Genomic DNA, 17,121 nt, shown 5'->3' on the forward strand with positions numbered 1-17,121 from the left:
TATTGTCTTTCAAAAATTTTCATTCGGTTGAAATATTTAAAAACGTTTTGTAACATACTTTTAGGAGCGGTTAAATAAAAATATTTTATAAAAATAAATAGTGCTTATTATTAAATAGTGATTTATATATTAAATACCACAGACGCCTTTTCGAGATATCGCCATAAAGGTGGACCAGGGGTGACTCTAGAATGTGTGTGTACGATATGGGTATCAAATTAAAGATATTAATGAGGGTTTTAAAAGGGAGTGGTGGTAGTTGTATAGGTGGTCGCCTTTTAGAGATATCGGCATAAAGGTGGACCAGGGGTGACTCTAGAATGCGTTTTTACAATATGGGTATCAAACGAAAGGTGTTAATGAGTATTTTAAAAGGGCGTGGGTCTTAGTTCTATAGGTGGACGCCTTTTCGATATATCGCCATAATGGTGGACCAGGGGTGACTCTAGAATGTGTTTGTACGATATGGGTATCAAGTTAAAGGTATTAATGGGGGTTTTAAAAGGGAGTGGTGGTAGTCGTATAGGTGGTCACAAGGATTGGTAAATTTTTGTTCGACTTATGGCATTAAAAGTATCCTAGATAAATTAAATGAAAAAGGGCGGAGCCACGCCCATTTTGAAATTTTCTTTTATTATAAGCTTTTATTTAGTTTCACTTTTGTTGTCTGTAATGGAATCTTGCAAGTTAAATTTGATACACTTCCCGGTGTCCAATTGAGCTGAAATTTTGCACACATGTATAACTCCGATGAGAATGCAATATTACTTTGTTAGAATTCGATAAATTAATCGATAACACAGTTATCGGTAAAGATTTGTATTTACTTTGGCATAACAGCATAAGTCCCATACAAACCCGCCGGTACCTATCCGTGGATTGTGATATTTGGACGTGGTGAATCACGCGTGGTGAATCTCAACGCTTGTGAAAAGCGGAGACACAACCCTCTGTTGTATTTCTGTGTATAACCAACGTAGCTGAAATTTTAAGGCTGTTTAACTCTGTAATCTTTTCTGTAATTTATTTTGCTTTTGGAAAAATTACCTATTTGAAAAAAGCTGGCTGAAAAATATTGGCATAACAGCTTAAGTTAAATTAAGAACGGAAAAACTTGGAAAATTTGAGCAGATGTGGCAATTTCGCGTGTCCATTGAACGAAATATTGACAATCTATTGATCATCGCTAGGAAATTAGCGACATTCCATCAACTTAGCAGCACTTTAGCAATACTGCTGTTATTATTTGGCCGCTCAAACACACCCATATTAATTTGCATTAAATTAAAAATATACAACTCAAAAATGACTCCGGTTGTTATGTCCGCAGCATTTATTTGGTGCAAATACAACATAATAATTTACACGGCCAAAGCCATAATAATTTGCACGGGTCATCAATTCTTTCTCTGATTCAAAAGCTGAACTACCAGCGCTACCGCCATCAGCTCAGTGTCATCATTGTCAGTAGCGCCAATAACACCAAACTCGTGCCTGACACACAAAATTCGTTTCACTCAATAGTGCAAGTGAAAGGTACTACGCACTCACTACTAAGTAGCGTCAAAAATTCGATTGGAGTCATTTCGTCAATGAGCTACCATTGAGCTGGCACCGCATTGGCGCTGGCGCCATGCAATTTACATCACTAAAATTGCACGAATGTCCAGGCTCATGACTTTGTTAACCCAGATGGTGAAAACGAAGACTCAAAGGAATGCAACCTTGCAAACAACAGCCGTCATTTTCAAAGTGTAAAAATTCTGTGATACAACGAACGCTAACGCCGTTAGGCTGTTATCGGTAAATGTTGCATACTTTTCTGCGCACTTGATTTTTTTTTACAGATTTTTGGCGATGGAATTTTAGCCAAGCGAAAGTAGGAATTTTATTTTAAAACAGATTTAACCCACAGATGAGAGATCTGTAATAAGTAGTTGTAAACAGAACGCGGCATAGGCAAAGTTAAGTTATTTAACACTTTTTGACACAATTTTATATGTGCTCTCTGCCAAAAATGCTTCAACTAACTTAGTCACATTTTATTTCGATTATGAATATTCCCCAATATATTCGGATTATGATATAATAAAATTAAAGAAAAAAATAAAATTAAAGAAAAAAACTTTTTAAAAATAAGCTTTTATTATTGGTTCATAAAATTAACTAAAAAGTAAGTTGATGCATTAAAAGAAATTGATAGAATGAGAAACGTTACAAATAACTAAGTAAAGATTACGTAGCTAATTTAAACAATATTTTACCCTACTAAAAATTTAAAAAAATTCCTATTTAAATTAAATTTAAGAAAAAGGCTTTTCTAAGAACAAGCTTCTATTACTTGTTAATAAAAAGAACTAAAAAGTAAAAAATAAAATTAAAGAAAAAAAAAACTTTTTTAAAAATAAGCTTTTATTATTGGTTAATAAAATTAACTAAAAAGTAAACAATAAATTGGCTCTAAAGAAATATAACACTTTATAAGTTCATTGTAAGCTTTAACGATAATTAGGCTTTTTCGTCTGCGACAAAAGAATTCTATATTGTACATAATTATATATTTTTAACATTAAAACTTTACACCTAAATTATTAAACCTTACAGTTTATATCACAGTCCTAATTGTTCTAATAAAAGCGTGTTACATTGCGATAGCAAGAAAAGGAGATCCTAAATGTTCTTAATTATACCATCAAAATTCAACACGTTTTTTATTAGAACAATTAGAACTGTGATATAAACTGTACGGTTTAATAATTTAGGTGTAAAGTTTTAATGTTAAAAATATATAATTATGTACAATATAGAATTCTTTTGTCGCAGACGAAAAAGCCTAATTATCGTTAAAGCTTACAATGAACTTATAAAGTGTTATATTTCTTTAGAGTCAATTTATTGTTTACTTTTTAGTTAATTTTATTAACCAATAATAAAAGCTTATTTTTAAAAAAGTTTTTTTTTTCTTTAATTTTATTTTTGCATTTTGTTGCACCATATCATTACTGGAGTTGAATGTTGACATAATTTACTTATATACTGTAAAGATATTAAATTTTTTGTTAAAATTTGACTTAAAAAAAATTTTTGTTTAAAAGTGGGCGTGGTCGTTCTCCGATTTTGCTAATTTTTATTAAGCATACATATAGTAATAGGAGTAACGTTCCTGCCAAATTTCATCATGATATCTTCAACGACTGCCAAATTACAACATGAAAAACTTTTAAATTACCTTCTTTTAAAGGTGGGCGGTGCCACGCCCATTGTCCAAAATTTTACTAATTTTCTATTCTGCGTCATCAGTTCAACTCACCTACCATGTTTCATCGCTTTATCCGTCTTTGGTAATGAATTATCGCACTTTTTCGGTTTTTCGAAATTTTCGATATCGAAAAAGTGGGCGTGGTTATAGTCCGATATTGTTCATTTTAAACAGCGATCTGATATGAGTGCTCAGGAACCAACGTACAAAATTTCATCAAGATACTTCAAAATTTACTCAAGTTATCGTGTTAACGGACAGACGGACGGACGGACGGACATGGCTCAATCAAATTTTTTTTCGATCCTGATGATTTTGATATATGGAAGTCTATATCTATCTCGATTCTTTTATACCTGTACAACCAACCGTTATCCAATCAAAGTTAATATACTCTGTGAGCTCTGCTCAACTGAGTATAAAAATGAATTCAAATAAAATGACCCAAGGCGAACATGTTTTCAAATTGTCCTCAAGTTGTTGAAAAAACAAATTACCCAAAAAAGATGCCGATTTTTTTAAAAAATGTTATATTTCGATTGGCTGAAAGAATAAGCGAAGGCAGTGATGCAAAATCCTTTCGTAGGTTCTCCTTTGAAATGATTCTTACCTCATACTTAAGTTGAGGATATATGTACGTATGAGAAGGCTTTGAAAAATCACTTGGGCTTACATTTAAACACCTGTTGGTTATTTGCGAAACTATAAAATAGCGTCAGAAATGTTAATTTTGATTTTCACACTTCTTCCTTCAACACCCAAATCTCCCGGTGTGACATAAAGTTGGCGGCCCTATCCAAAACTGCTCCCTTGGAGTGAATCACATTGATTATAGCCCATCAACCAAGTTTAAACGTAACGTGTAGGTGATCGTTACGGCTCCTTTTACAAATGTGAATACGTAGGCACATATATTTACCAGGTGAGGCTTTGTCCTTCGCAAGAACACTCAAAGTGGGGAAGCAAAAGCTTTCCCAAGATAGTCGAACTAATGACCCGTGCTGTTACTAAAAGTAGAAGTGTGTGTGATATCACCACTTACAGTAGATTTGGTGGAAAGCAGGGATGGTTGCAAGCTTTGCTGTGTGAAATAAATTCCCAGTATTTAACGCACACAACAGTGGTGGCAACGAAAATACACATACATAGCTGTTAAAAAACGTTGTTATTTGGTGGCAATTTTGATAAACTCTTAAATTTTAGTTAAACAAACAACAGAGTGCATATGGCAAAGAAAATGTCGTAGCATTTATGATAAAGGTGCAAAACTTTGCTGCCATAATGTGTGGACATTTTACACTAGTGGCTAGATCGGTTATTACCCACAGGGAAACACAATGAAAAGAAATTCAAAAATTACAAGTTACAATGAAAGATTTCGCTTATTTTTTTACTTTTTTTACTTTTTAGTTAATAAATAATCAAAAAATTAAAAATGGGATTTCAAATTTTGATTTGGAGGAGCATTAATGTAAATTTTCCAGAAAATAGGAATTTCGATGCAAAATTATAAATTGGAAGCAATTTGGCGAATTATTAAATGAGGCTTTGTGATTTCCATAGAAAATGGTGAGAAGGTGAAATAGCGTGTAAATATAAGTATAATGCCTGCGACCCAGGTCACCCATCAAATAGGCAATTAAAAAGCCGATTTAAACTTAGGAAGCTCGCCTGAGCCTAATGGATCAGGTATATGCAACAATTTACCCAACCTCCAAAGTATCTTCGATCCAGACCTGCTTAAAGTCGGACAATTTCAAAGAAATGCTTATAAGTCCTTTTGGTAGACCGGTATGAGTAGGCGCTAGATCTTTTCAGAGTACTCTCTGTCCTGTTTTCCATGCAGTGGGGTTATGTGCCTCTTGATATTGCACAAACCGTCGTACTCTGAACATGGAAAAAATACATCACTTTGGTAACTAACGCATAACGCGTTTATAACCATGTTTGTAGAAGCTATAAACTATAAAAACCTCATTGAAATTCTGCACACATAAAGAGGGATTGTGAGCGTTAAAAAAGTTTTTGAAGCTGCAAATGTCTTATCTTAAGTGCTGTCAAATCGAGATGCATCCCCATTCGTTTCACCTTGAAAAGATATTTCACGGTTTTATATTCGGATGTATGGCCATGTTAAAAATTTAACTTTATCTATTTATATATATGTATATACGAGCCGGACCGTGCGTATCTTGCACAACAAATATAAAAGTCTCATATCAAGTATGAACAGAAATCAACTGTTCTTTCAATCAAACATTTACAAATTGCACGCGCATGCGCTGCCATTTGGCGAATGCTAGCAACTGCCGATAATACAGTGTTAGCTTTAATCAAATATTGACAATAGTACCATAGTACAAATAGATTTCTTTGTGTGCTCACAATCGTTTATTTTTAACACGCTTTTATTAGCTTGGCCTGTATGTAACGGAATTTTTGAGCTTAATTTTCACCGGTTTCTAGAAGTCTGATTAATTTGAAACTTTGCATACGTATCAAGGACCGATGACAATGCATTAATGTGATGGTGTGGTGACATAAGGTCAAGGGCCATAGGGTCAATTGGCCTTGTTACCACTTTGAATGACCATAAGTTTGATTGAAACTTTGTACACGTATCACGGCTCGATGACAATGCATTAATGTGATGGTGTGGTGACATAAGGTCAACGGTAATAAAGTCAATTGGCCTTATTACCACTTTGAATGACCATAAGTTTGATTGAAACTTTGCACACGTATCAAGGCTCGTTGACAATGCATTAATGTGATGGTGTGATGACATAAGGTCAACCGCCATAAGGTCAATTGGCCTTATTATCATTTTGAATGGCCATAAGTTTGATTGAAAATTTGCAAGGCATCAAGGCTCGATGACAATGCATTAATGTGATGGTGTGGTGACATAAGGTCAACGGCCACAAGGTCAATTGGCCTTATTACCACTTTGAATGGCCATAAGTTTGATTGAAACTTTGCACACGTATCAAGGCTCGATGACAATGCAATAATGTGATGGTGGGGTCACATAAGGTTAACGGACATAAGGTCAATTTAGCTTATGACACCCCAAATGGCCATAGATTTGAAACCTTGCACATAATGCGAAAAACGCATTCCATACTGGAGCCCTTTTTAACACGCTTTTATTAGCTTGGCCTGTATCTATCTAGGTATCTATGTATCCATGTATGTATGTATGTAAATCTGGAGTGGAGCCGAGAGCCCCAGTAATGCAGAGCTCCGAACTCCGTTGCACCTTTTGAAGCATTTTAAGATAGGTAATTTTAGCTAGTGCAGACCACCAGACCAAGGCACCATAAAGAAGAATCGGGCGCATAATGGCTGTGTAAATACAGTAGGTCACCTTAGGGGAGAATCCCGGGGAGGTGCCAATTGCCCTCTTCCAGGTGAACACCTCTGCTGCTGCCTTCTTGGATCGCTCCACTATATGGTCACTCCATAATAGCTTCCTATCCAGAATGACTCCCAAATACTTGACTTGATCACTAAACGCTAAGAACGTACCCCCAATTCTTGGCGGTGTAAGATTTGGTACTTTGTACCTCCTCGTGAAGAGGACAAGCTCGGTTTTATCCGGGCTGACTTCCAAACCTGTGGCGGGTTGTACTCCTGGAGCAGCTCCAGGATGTCAGCTGGATCCGTTGGCATCACTGGAACCCAGGCTCTAGCCCTTGGTCGTGAGGGGATATCACGCGACTCCACTACCTTGAGGCGCGCGCCCGGATATACCACCCCTATCAGAGTGACGGCGGCCCTATAGAGGTTTACCGACCTGGCCATCGGTGTAAGATGGCGGTGGACCAGGGTTTTCTTTCTTAACCTTAACGGCCACCGTAGCGAGCACGGCCTGGATCCACTTCCACTGTTGTTTCGGGATCCTGCCATGTTCGCTGCTCTCGTCTATAATGCCAATGATCTGCCGACCCTTGGCAATTTCGGCGAAAGACCGCGTCCAGCCTCCCTGCGTATTGTCCCTTTTCGATGCCGTGGGGTTGGATTCATCCATGGACCGCTGGCGTTTCGAGGTTTCATCACTCTCGACTAAAACTTTTAAAATTACTTGAACTAAAAAATTAAAAATAAATATTAGTTTAAAAAAACTAAAAAAAACACGCTTTTATAGCAAACCGAACTAAAAGTAGAAAATAATTTTCAATTAAAAAGAGTTTATATGACAGTAGTAGAAGGTCAAACGATCGTTTATAGTTAATCACCTCAAAATAAAATTATAATAAAATTTAAGTATTAACAGAATAATTTAATTCACAGTAAAAAGCGTGGGGTGCTTGATATTGAATGTTACAATCATTCTATTGGCAACTATCTGAGAGAAAAGATATGAAATGTAGTCAAATGCACCCCACGCCTTTTACTCTGAATTAAATTATTCTGTTAATAACTTAAATTTTATTTTAATTTTATTTTGAGGTGATTAACTATAAACGATTGTTTGACCTTCTACTACTGTTATATAAACTCTTTTTAATTGAAAATTATTTTCTATTTTTTGTTCGGTTTGCTATAAAAGCGTGTTTTTTTAGATTTTTTAAACTAATATTTATTAACAAATTATTTTAATAAAGTATAGCTAAACAAAAGTACTACGACTAATAATGCCCAAAGCTCGCTGAAAGCTCGAATCCCCATCTTTACAACCAAAACTTTATTTATAGATTTGGATTCCAAATAAGAACGAAAAAGGGGCCTGTACATAAAAAGAGCAATTAGAAATAATATATAAGATATGCAGCTCCCCAATTTGAAAGCACTTCGAGTGTATTTCTGCCATAAAAGCTCTCAGTGAGAACTCATCTGCCTTGCTGTTCGGAGTCGGCATAAAACAAGTAGGAGCACGATGCAGATTAGAAGGGAAGCTCAACCTAAAATCTCTTCGGAGGTTATCGCGCCTTAAATTTATGCATCAAATTTGTAGGACATATAAATTCTTCAGTGCATAGGATTTACTTTTGGTATTTAGGGAGGGAGCATGGCATCAGATTAAAAATCAAATTTCTCTAAGAGTATTAATACCAAGCAAATGATACTTGGCAGACGGATGCCCAACATTGATATTATATCAATGGAGAAAAATAGAAAGAATTGGAAAATAGGGTGTGGCTCCTTCCGTACAAAATTATTCTTTTCATATCACATATCTCCTGGACCGCTTGAATCTAATTACTCAAACTTGGTATAGCTGCCAATATTCCTAAACCCAAATTTTTAATGAAAATTGGAAAAGGGTCATGGCACTTCTTCGTTTGGCTGATTTTGATGAAATATATACAAACTTGTAGGAAACAGAGTTCTTCAATATATGTAGGGTAATTTTGGAGAAAAGTAGTAAGAACTGGAAAAGAAGGTGGAGCACCTCTCATACAAATGTTACTTCCCTTATCGAATATCTCCTGTACTGACTAATTTATACTGCTGAAACTTGGCATAGATGTCAATATAGTTAGTGTCAAAGTTTTAACGAAAATTGGGTTATATGGGAGAGAGGGGTATGGCACCCACTATACAAATTCAAATATCCATATGTTTATGTCACTAACCATGGAATCTGCATCTCGGTGTGCACACATAGAATTCTATAACCACATCGTCGGCCTGGAGTGTAAGCCTGCTAAGTACCATTTTTTCCAAAAATGATTGTTTTATGCAGTTTGATGGAGCATCACCCAAGCAACCTTAAGTATTAACCCCACACAAAGTAAAAACGCTATACCAGCCTTTCTCTTAGCTGACAAAGTACACATAAGGGAAAACAAGAGCTCCTGGAAACTTAAAAGTTTTCGCAACATTTTACTGACTACCTAAAGGGCGCGGCCCAATGAAATTTTTCATATACACACATACATACATGTAAGGCGCGATAACCTCCGAAGAGATCTAAGGCCGAGCTTCTCTTCCAATTTGCGTCGTGCTCCTCTTGATTTTCCCTACAAATTGGCCGGACGGGACCTACATGTTTTATGCCGACTCCGAAATTTTTCATATAGATGCGTTTAAAACAAGCTTATGCATTCCAGTAACATCGCCACTGTAAATCGAGATGTTGCCTTTATAAATATGAAGGCACTTCAGACTTGGCAATTGAACTTTCTTATGCCTTGCCCATTCACATACAAAATTTCGCGAAGCACTCTTGTAAACGTTCTCCCTATACAACAAAAATACTTGCTAACTATTTTGTGTCGTATTCGATTTTTATATTGCAGTTTTTAATTGTGAAAAATGTTAGAAAATTTACCAACCAGTGGGAAAAATAATTTCACTTGCAAAGTGTGCCAACACCCTTAGCCAAAGCAAATGTCAAATTCTTCTTCTTGTGATTTGCTTGGAACAAAATTGGGGAGTTGGCTATTTTCAATATCAGATGGCGCCAGTGTCGCTCATTCTACCATTATCCATAAAAATACGTGCAATCTACTCATAATGCATAAGCTTGAGTTAAACTCATCGATATGAAAAACTGATTATGTGACGAAGCTATAAGAATTATGACGGCGAGTATTGTCAAATGCGACACCATTTTGTAATAATGACTTCACCTGTTTGGTTTTATTGCGTCATGGATTGGTCCAAAATTGCAAACACATTTTTAAATTCATTATATTTTTATTACATATCTCATTTTATTCTAACTTAAACAATTTTAAATGAGATTTCGTTGTCTTTCATATTTATTGATCTTAATTACATATAACTAGATACATAAGTACTATACATACCTATTTAGTTGTTGTGATTTTTATTTAGTATTTACGTGTGTTACTTTGGTTTTTTAATTATTTGACATTTTAAAGAAAGCATGTTCATATTCTATTATACATCAATATAAAATTGTTAATTTTTGTTTGTAATCTTTTTGAAGTACACTTCGCATTTACCTAATTATTTATTGTAATTATTGCTAACTGAAACAAGGTTACCTAAAATTTCTTGTACATATTTTCCACTATGTATGTATTTATGCTTAGTCTAAATGGTTTATTTTATCATTTTATGAATAAATAAGGCATATTTTGATATCATTAAAAAGTCATCCGTCAGCGAAAACCGAATTTTAACATTTCATGTCTTGTCAAAATTATTAAATTTTTAAAAATGTATATTTTTGTTTATTTTATATTTGGTATGACCTTAAAAATAAAAAATAACTTTTTGCACTCTACTAAAAACTTATTTTTATTTTTCTGGTATTAAGCAAATTTTCACAGATTTCAATTTAGTTAAGTATGTAGGTTTATAAGTTGCCCGATTTCAGAACTCCCTCGATTGGAGGGGTACCGTTGGTACTTTCTGATAGGGTTAAATATTTGGGGATTGTTTTGGACAAGAAACTGTCCTGGAGACCCAATGTGGAAGATCGGGCCAGGAAGGCCGCCATTGCCTTGTACTGCTGCAGAGGGGCTATCGGAAAGAGATGGGGACTCTCGCCAAGAGTAGTACACTGGCTTTATGAGATGGTGGTCAAACCGATTCTGCTATATGGGGTGCTGGTCTGGTGGAAAGCACTGGACACGGCGAGCACCTCCAAAATGTTAGTGGCAGTGCAACGGACGGCGCTGATCGGTATCAGTGGCGCTCTCAGAACAACACCTACCTTGGCACTGAACGTCATGCTGAACATATACCCAGTAGATATTGCGTGAAAGGCGGCCGCGGCAAGGTCGTTGGTCAGACTTCGTGATATGGGATATGGACTTTCTAACCGCGGACACTCAAGCCTTCTTACCAGTTTCGACTATATCCCGGACAGAACGGACTATTGTATGCCGATAACTGCTGCCTATACAACCTTCACCCCAGTCATTCCAAAGAGAGAGGAGTGGGGAAGAGGAATTATCTGGGGCATGGGACCGGTTAACTTGTTCAAGGATGGGTCGAAGCTGGATGGAAAGGTAGGTGGATGGTCTTTTGTCAAGAGCTAAATTTAAGCCACAAGTTTAAGTTGGCTGATCACTGCAGTGCATCCCAAGCGGAAGTTGCTGCGATTAAGGATGCGGTGGATGGAATGCTATCCAGTGCTACTACGGTTAGGGAATTTAACATCTACTCTGATAGCCAAGCGGCTATAAAGGCCTTGAGCTCAACTACAGTGCGATCGAGGGTGGTCTGGGAGTGCATGACCTCGCTTGCGATTGCATCGAATTATTTTACAATTAAGATTATCTGGATCCCGGGCCTGCTGCAGCTGTATGGAGGATGATGAGGTGGAATCACCAAATCACTTTATGCTTGATTGCCCAGCTTTTGCGAGAACTAGGCGAAAGTACTTCGGTCGCGACTCACTTGGATCTCCCGAGGATTTATCCAAAGTTGAGATCGGTATCATTCGGAGCTTTGTCGTTGCTACCCAACGATTCTCTAAGTAGCTAGATCTAAGTCACCGTTATTTTTGGTATATGTGCTATCACAACGGACCTTCGTGTTGTCCAAGTGAGCTATCCTTATCAGGGCAGCTACCACCTAACCTATCCTATCCTATCCTATGTAGTTTAAAAAATTCCATTTATATACGAAGCCATAACAATTGAATTATCTTTTAAGTTAGAAATTGTATTTCAAATAAATTTGAATTAATCTTAAAAAATATTTATTCAACTTTCCCCAATAAAATGGACTTAGGCACCTTTAAGCTCAGTAGTCGGACTCATTTTGCATACAGGCATTCTTTAGAGAAGATTTGAGATCAGTGGTACTTGTTACATATATTACTGATTCTTAAATTGTACAAACTGGCATAACTTTTTTTAAACTACAGTTTAAGCATACTTATTCAAAATAAAATACACCAAACATATATTAAAATGGATTGTAGTTGTGTATATTTATTTCGTTAAACTAACCAATTAACTGATGTCCAGAGAGTACTTAGATTATGGAGGGAACACTTCTCTGCTCTCTTAAATGGAGACAACGATTTACCGCACAGAGATGACAAACCCGATCCCGAAATCGATGATGATGGAATAAGTGCCCCCCACCTGATTATGACGCAGTCAGAATAGCAATAACCAGATTGAAAAACAACAAGGCCGCGGGCGCTGATGGATTACCTGCGGAGCTTTTCAAATACGGCGGCGAGGAGTTGGTAAGGCACATGCAGCAGCTTCTTAGCAAAATATGGGCGGACGAGTGCATGCCCGACGATTGGAATCTAAGTGTTCTTTGCCCAGTCCAAAAGAAGAGGGATACTGCAAAATGCACCAACTATCGTGGAATCAGCCTTCTTAATATCGCATATAAGGTCCTTTCAAGTGTATTGTGCGAAAGATTGAAGCCCACCGTGAACTGGCTGATTGGACGTTATCAGTGCGGCTTCAGACCTGGTAAATCTACCATCGACCAGATTTTCACAGTGCGCCAAATCTTGGAAAAACCCGTGAAAAGAGAATCGACACACATCACCTCTTCACCGACTTTAAAGCCGCCTTCGACAGCACGAAAAGGAGCTGCCTATATGCCGCTATGTCTGAATTTTGTTTCCCCGCAAAACTTATACGGCTGTGCAAAATGACATTGAGCAACACCATCAGCTCAGTCAGAATTGGGAAGGACCTCTCCGAGCCGTTCGAAACTAAACGAGGTTTCAGACAGGGTGACCCCCTATCGTGCGATTTCTTTAATTTGATGCTAGAGAAAATTATACTAGCTGCAGAACTTAACCGCACTGGAACAATATACTATAAAAGCGTGCAATTACTGGCATATGCTGATGACATTGATATCATCGGCTTAAACACCCGCGCCGTTAGTCCCGCTTACTCCAAACTGGAAAAAGAAGCGGTAAAGATGGGTTTGATGGTGAATGAGGACAAAACGAAGTACCTGCTGTCATCGAGCAAAGAGTCAGCGCATATGCGCCTTGGCAACCACGCTACTGTTGACAGCCATAATTTCGAAATAGTAAAAGACTTCGTTTATTTGGGAAGCAGCATCAACACTAGCAACAACATCAGCTCTGAAATACAGCGAAGAATCACTCTCGCCAATAAATGCTACGTTGGCCAAGGTAGGCAATTGAAAAGTAAAGTCCTCTCTCGGCAAAGAAAATCATACTCTACAAGTCACTTATCGTACCCGTCCTGCTGTATGGGGCAGAAGCATGGACCATGACAACAGCTCTGGGAGTGCTCGAGAGTAAAGTTCTTCGAAAGATTTATGGACCTCTACGCGCTGGCGATGGCGAGTACCGAAGAAGATTTAACGATGAGCTGTACGAGACATCATCATAGTCCAGCAAATTAAAACGCAGCGGCTGCGCTGGCTAGGGCATGTTATGCGAATGAAAGATGACGCTCCGGCCAAGAAAGTGTAGAGGGCGGCCCCCACTCCGTTGGAAGGACCAGGTGGAAAACGATTTAAACTCCCTTGGTGTAACCAATTGGCACCGGTTGGCAGAGAGAAGGAGCGACTGGCGCGCCTTGTTGGACGGCCATAACCGTTTAAACGGTTAAGCGCCAATTAAGTAAGTTTGTAATCAATTAAAGCCTAGTCTTCGTAAGCAAACTTTGTACAAATGTTAAAGCTGTAAGTAACTTATAGAGCAAATAAAAATTCCATCAGATCAAAGCTGAATTCGCAGTTTTGAAGAATTTTTGGGTATATTATACATTAAGGGACCAGGGGGAGGGGTTGGGGTGGTGGTAGGGGATGTGGTGATCCCCCTTTCTAAAAACACCACCCTCATCCACAGGAGGCTTATAGTGTGATCGCAATTTAATATTAAAGTTACCGAAAAAATGCAAGAAGACGCAGTGTATTGAGCAAATATGGTGCTACCCAGGGCTGCAAAACGCCTCGAAAATCGAAGCGGTTCTGTTCAGTGATTCGAGCCACTCAGGCAAAATTTTAACGGGTTCATGAACCGGTTCGCGACTACCTCTGAACTGCCGAACCGGTTTGGTTCAAGGAGTTCAAACGTTTAATACTTAGTTTTGATAGTATACAAAATTTGAAATTCGTCACTTGGGATCTGTGTGTAACCAACCAGCGATATGTTCCTACTAAGCATACAAATAAAATACAGTTATTGAGATCAAATCCATGTATGTATTTATTTATAAAACTTATCAAAACGGTTTGTTGATTATTATAAAATGCAAGGAACGAAAATGGTAGAATGCATGACTACACCTATAGGGAGTATTTACAACGCATATATTCTGCACATAAAGTAGTCGTATTTTTAAGAGAAGAAAAACTATTCAATTAGATGCTTTAAATATACATATAAAACATACCTACTAAATTTTAGATGCGAGATTCCTACACAAACTAAAAGATATTCATGAAAATGTAAATGTTTTCTTTGCTTCTCTTAGGCATTAAGCTTATAAATGTTGATATAGGGTTATGTGAAAAATAATATGCCTTCTTTAAAACGGTATTGCTCCCAAATTATGTATGCATGTATACATTTCAAAGCTTACACAAAGCTCTCAACAATTAATCAAATTTTCATCCGTTTTCCAGACTTATTAAAAACTTTCAAAAAATTTCAGAGTACGCAGTTTTGTAGCTCATCTAACTGTATTGTAATAATGTGCGAGTTTCAAGAGGGTGTTCGCATTTTTTTCCATACACTGCATGAACAAAATTTGTTTTTATATGGAAGATATGGGCAACACCCTCGGGGAAAAAGAACTTACAAAATTAACGGTAATTCTCATCTACTTGAAACTTGCACACTATTACACTACAATTGAATGAGCTTCAAGACTGCACATTCAGAAATTTTCTAAAAACTATTAATAAAAAGTTTCGATAAATTGATAAAAATTTGACTAACTTAACTTTAAAATTTCTATAATTATACGTATGTACGTGGTTTGTGTTATAGTTCGGACCACGGTTCAACTATATACAGGTTGGCTCATCTGTAAAGCAACAAAATATGTCTGTTCAAATTGTCAAAATCTGTGTATTGGTGTTGGTGCGAATGGTATGGAATGGAAACATAAAACTTAGCAGTTTTTGTATGTGTAAGTAAAATGTTGCCAATGTGTTGGTTTCATTTTGAGTTTGCCATCTCCTTTTGACAATACCTTCGACCATGCAATGACATAAATAAAATCAGCTGATGAGATGAGCCAACCTGTACATAATTGAACCATGGTTTGGACTATGTTATAAATGAAAACATGTTATAAATGAAAAACGAAAAAGCTTATTCATATACAAAGTTGTTATGCACGGGGTTTGAACTCATTATGTAAATTTGTTTATTTTTTCACAAGCTTTTGACCACAGGCGCAAACAGTAGACTCTATTACTATCAAAAGTGACAACTCACGGCGTTGCCATAGAGAAAAAATGTATGCAATTTTATCTTAGAGTTGTATTTTCAAGCAAAGTGGTGAATTAAATAAGTTAAGTGATTTTTGTTGAGACTTTATTTTGAACCGAACCGAACCATTTTCTTTGAGTGGTTTTCGGATTTTTTTAAGGCTTATACGTGAACTTTACTGCTTCAATTAGAGACGTGAACGGATCCATGTGGTTCCGGATATTTGACATTCTCCACAAATATTCCATCACCAGGTCCGCCATAATTGACTAATTGTTGTAATTATTTTTCGAAAAAAAAGCGCTTGACTATTCGCAAGATGGATTCAATTGCTCCGAAAGGCAATCGTATGCCCTCCAATAATCGGTGCCGATGATAGATGCTTCCGCGAAATGCTTTTTTATCAAAGGTATTAGCGCCTCTGCGGAACAGATGTCGCGATATATTTCAAGACGTAAGTCCTCGCTATTATCCTCGAGCATCCCCAGGATCCAATGCCCTTGAACTCTCCTGCCTGAAAGGAAATAATGAATATTTCCCTACAAATGACAAAAAGGGGAAATATTTTGCCTTTATTATACTTTCGCTTTCCAAATTTGATTTCATCTATTTGAACAATTTTTCCAGGGCTCCTATTTTGCCAACCGATTCCTGCCGATCAAGTTGGTGAAGAACGAAAGCTTCTCGGCAATAATTATACCAGTCGAATATGGTGGTGGGAGACAAGCATGTTTCGTTATCGAAATCCTCCAGCCGAACATTAAAATGTGGCCACTGATGGGCAAAGGCGTACATTAAATTAAAAATACGTGGTAAGGAAATCCTGGTCTCCTCGAACCATATCCCCTTAGCCCTTGAAATTCGAGATTTATTTCTACAGGATCCCTTGCGGCACTGGAAAGATCCCAACTAGGTACTTCCTTGAAGAGACAACAATTTCTGTTTTTTCGTGAAATAATTATATGGAGTTGAATGAAAAAGGCCCGTTTTCCTTCTTGGTACTGTTTAAAACATTTTTCATACGTTGGTACTATTTAAAGCATCTGGTAGCACCAAGCAAGCTGTAAACTAGATAAAAAAGGCTGTATGCTTATGTTCGCGGAAAGTAAACAAATAAATTATTAAATTTTACAATTATACGTAAATTTAAACAAAAGAAAATAGTTGTTTGTAGTTTTATAAACATTATAGAGTGTACTTATGTATAAAATTCTTGTTAAAATGTTCGTATGTAGATAAAAAGTTATAGTTATATCATGGTAATTTTAACAACTAATTACTAGTAAATTGTTAATAACAATTAAAAATAACTCACTGATTCTCTTTGGGGAACTCCCTGAGAACCTATGTGCAAAATTTGAAAGGTCAAACCCCTTTGGGTTACGAACAAAACCAAAATCCCCTAATGTAGTATAGCCAACCCGAATTTTTACTTAATAAATGTTTTCGCTATTTTATTTCTAAATGTTTGTCAATACTTAGTGCGCAAGATTTAATTTAGAGCTTAAAGCTTGACCAAAAATTCCACAAAAATCCA

Source organism: Eurosta solidaginis, chromosome 3 (genome assembly GCF_040869045.1).
Source record: "Eurosta solidaginis isolate ZX-2024a chromosome 3, ASM4086904v1, whole genome shotgun sequence".
NCBI lineage: Eukaryota > Metazoa > Arthropoda > Insecta > Diptera > Tephritidae > Eurosta > Eurosta solidaginis.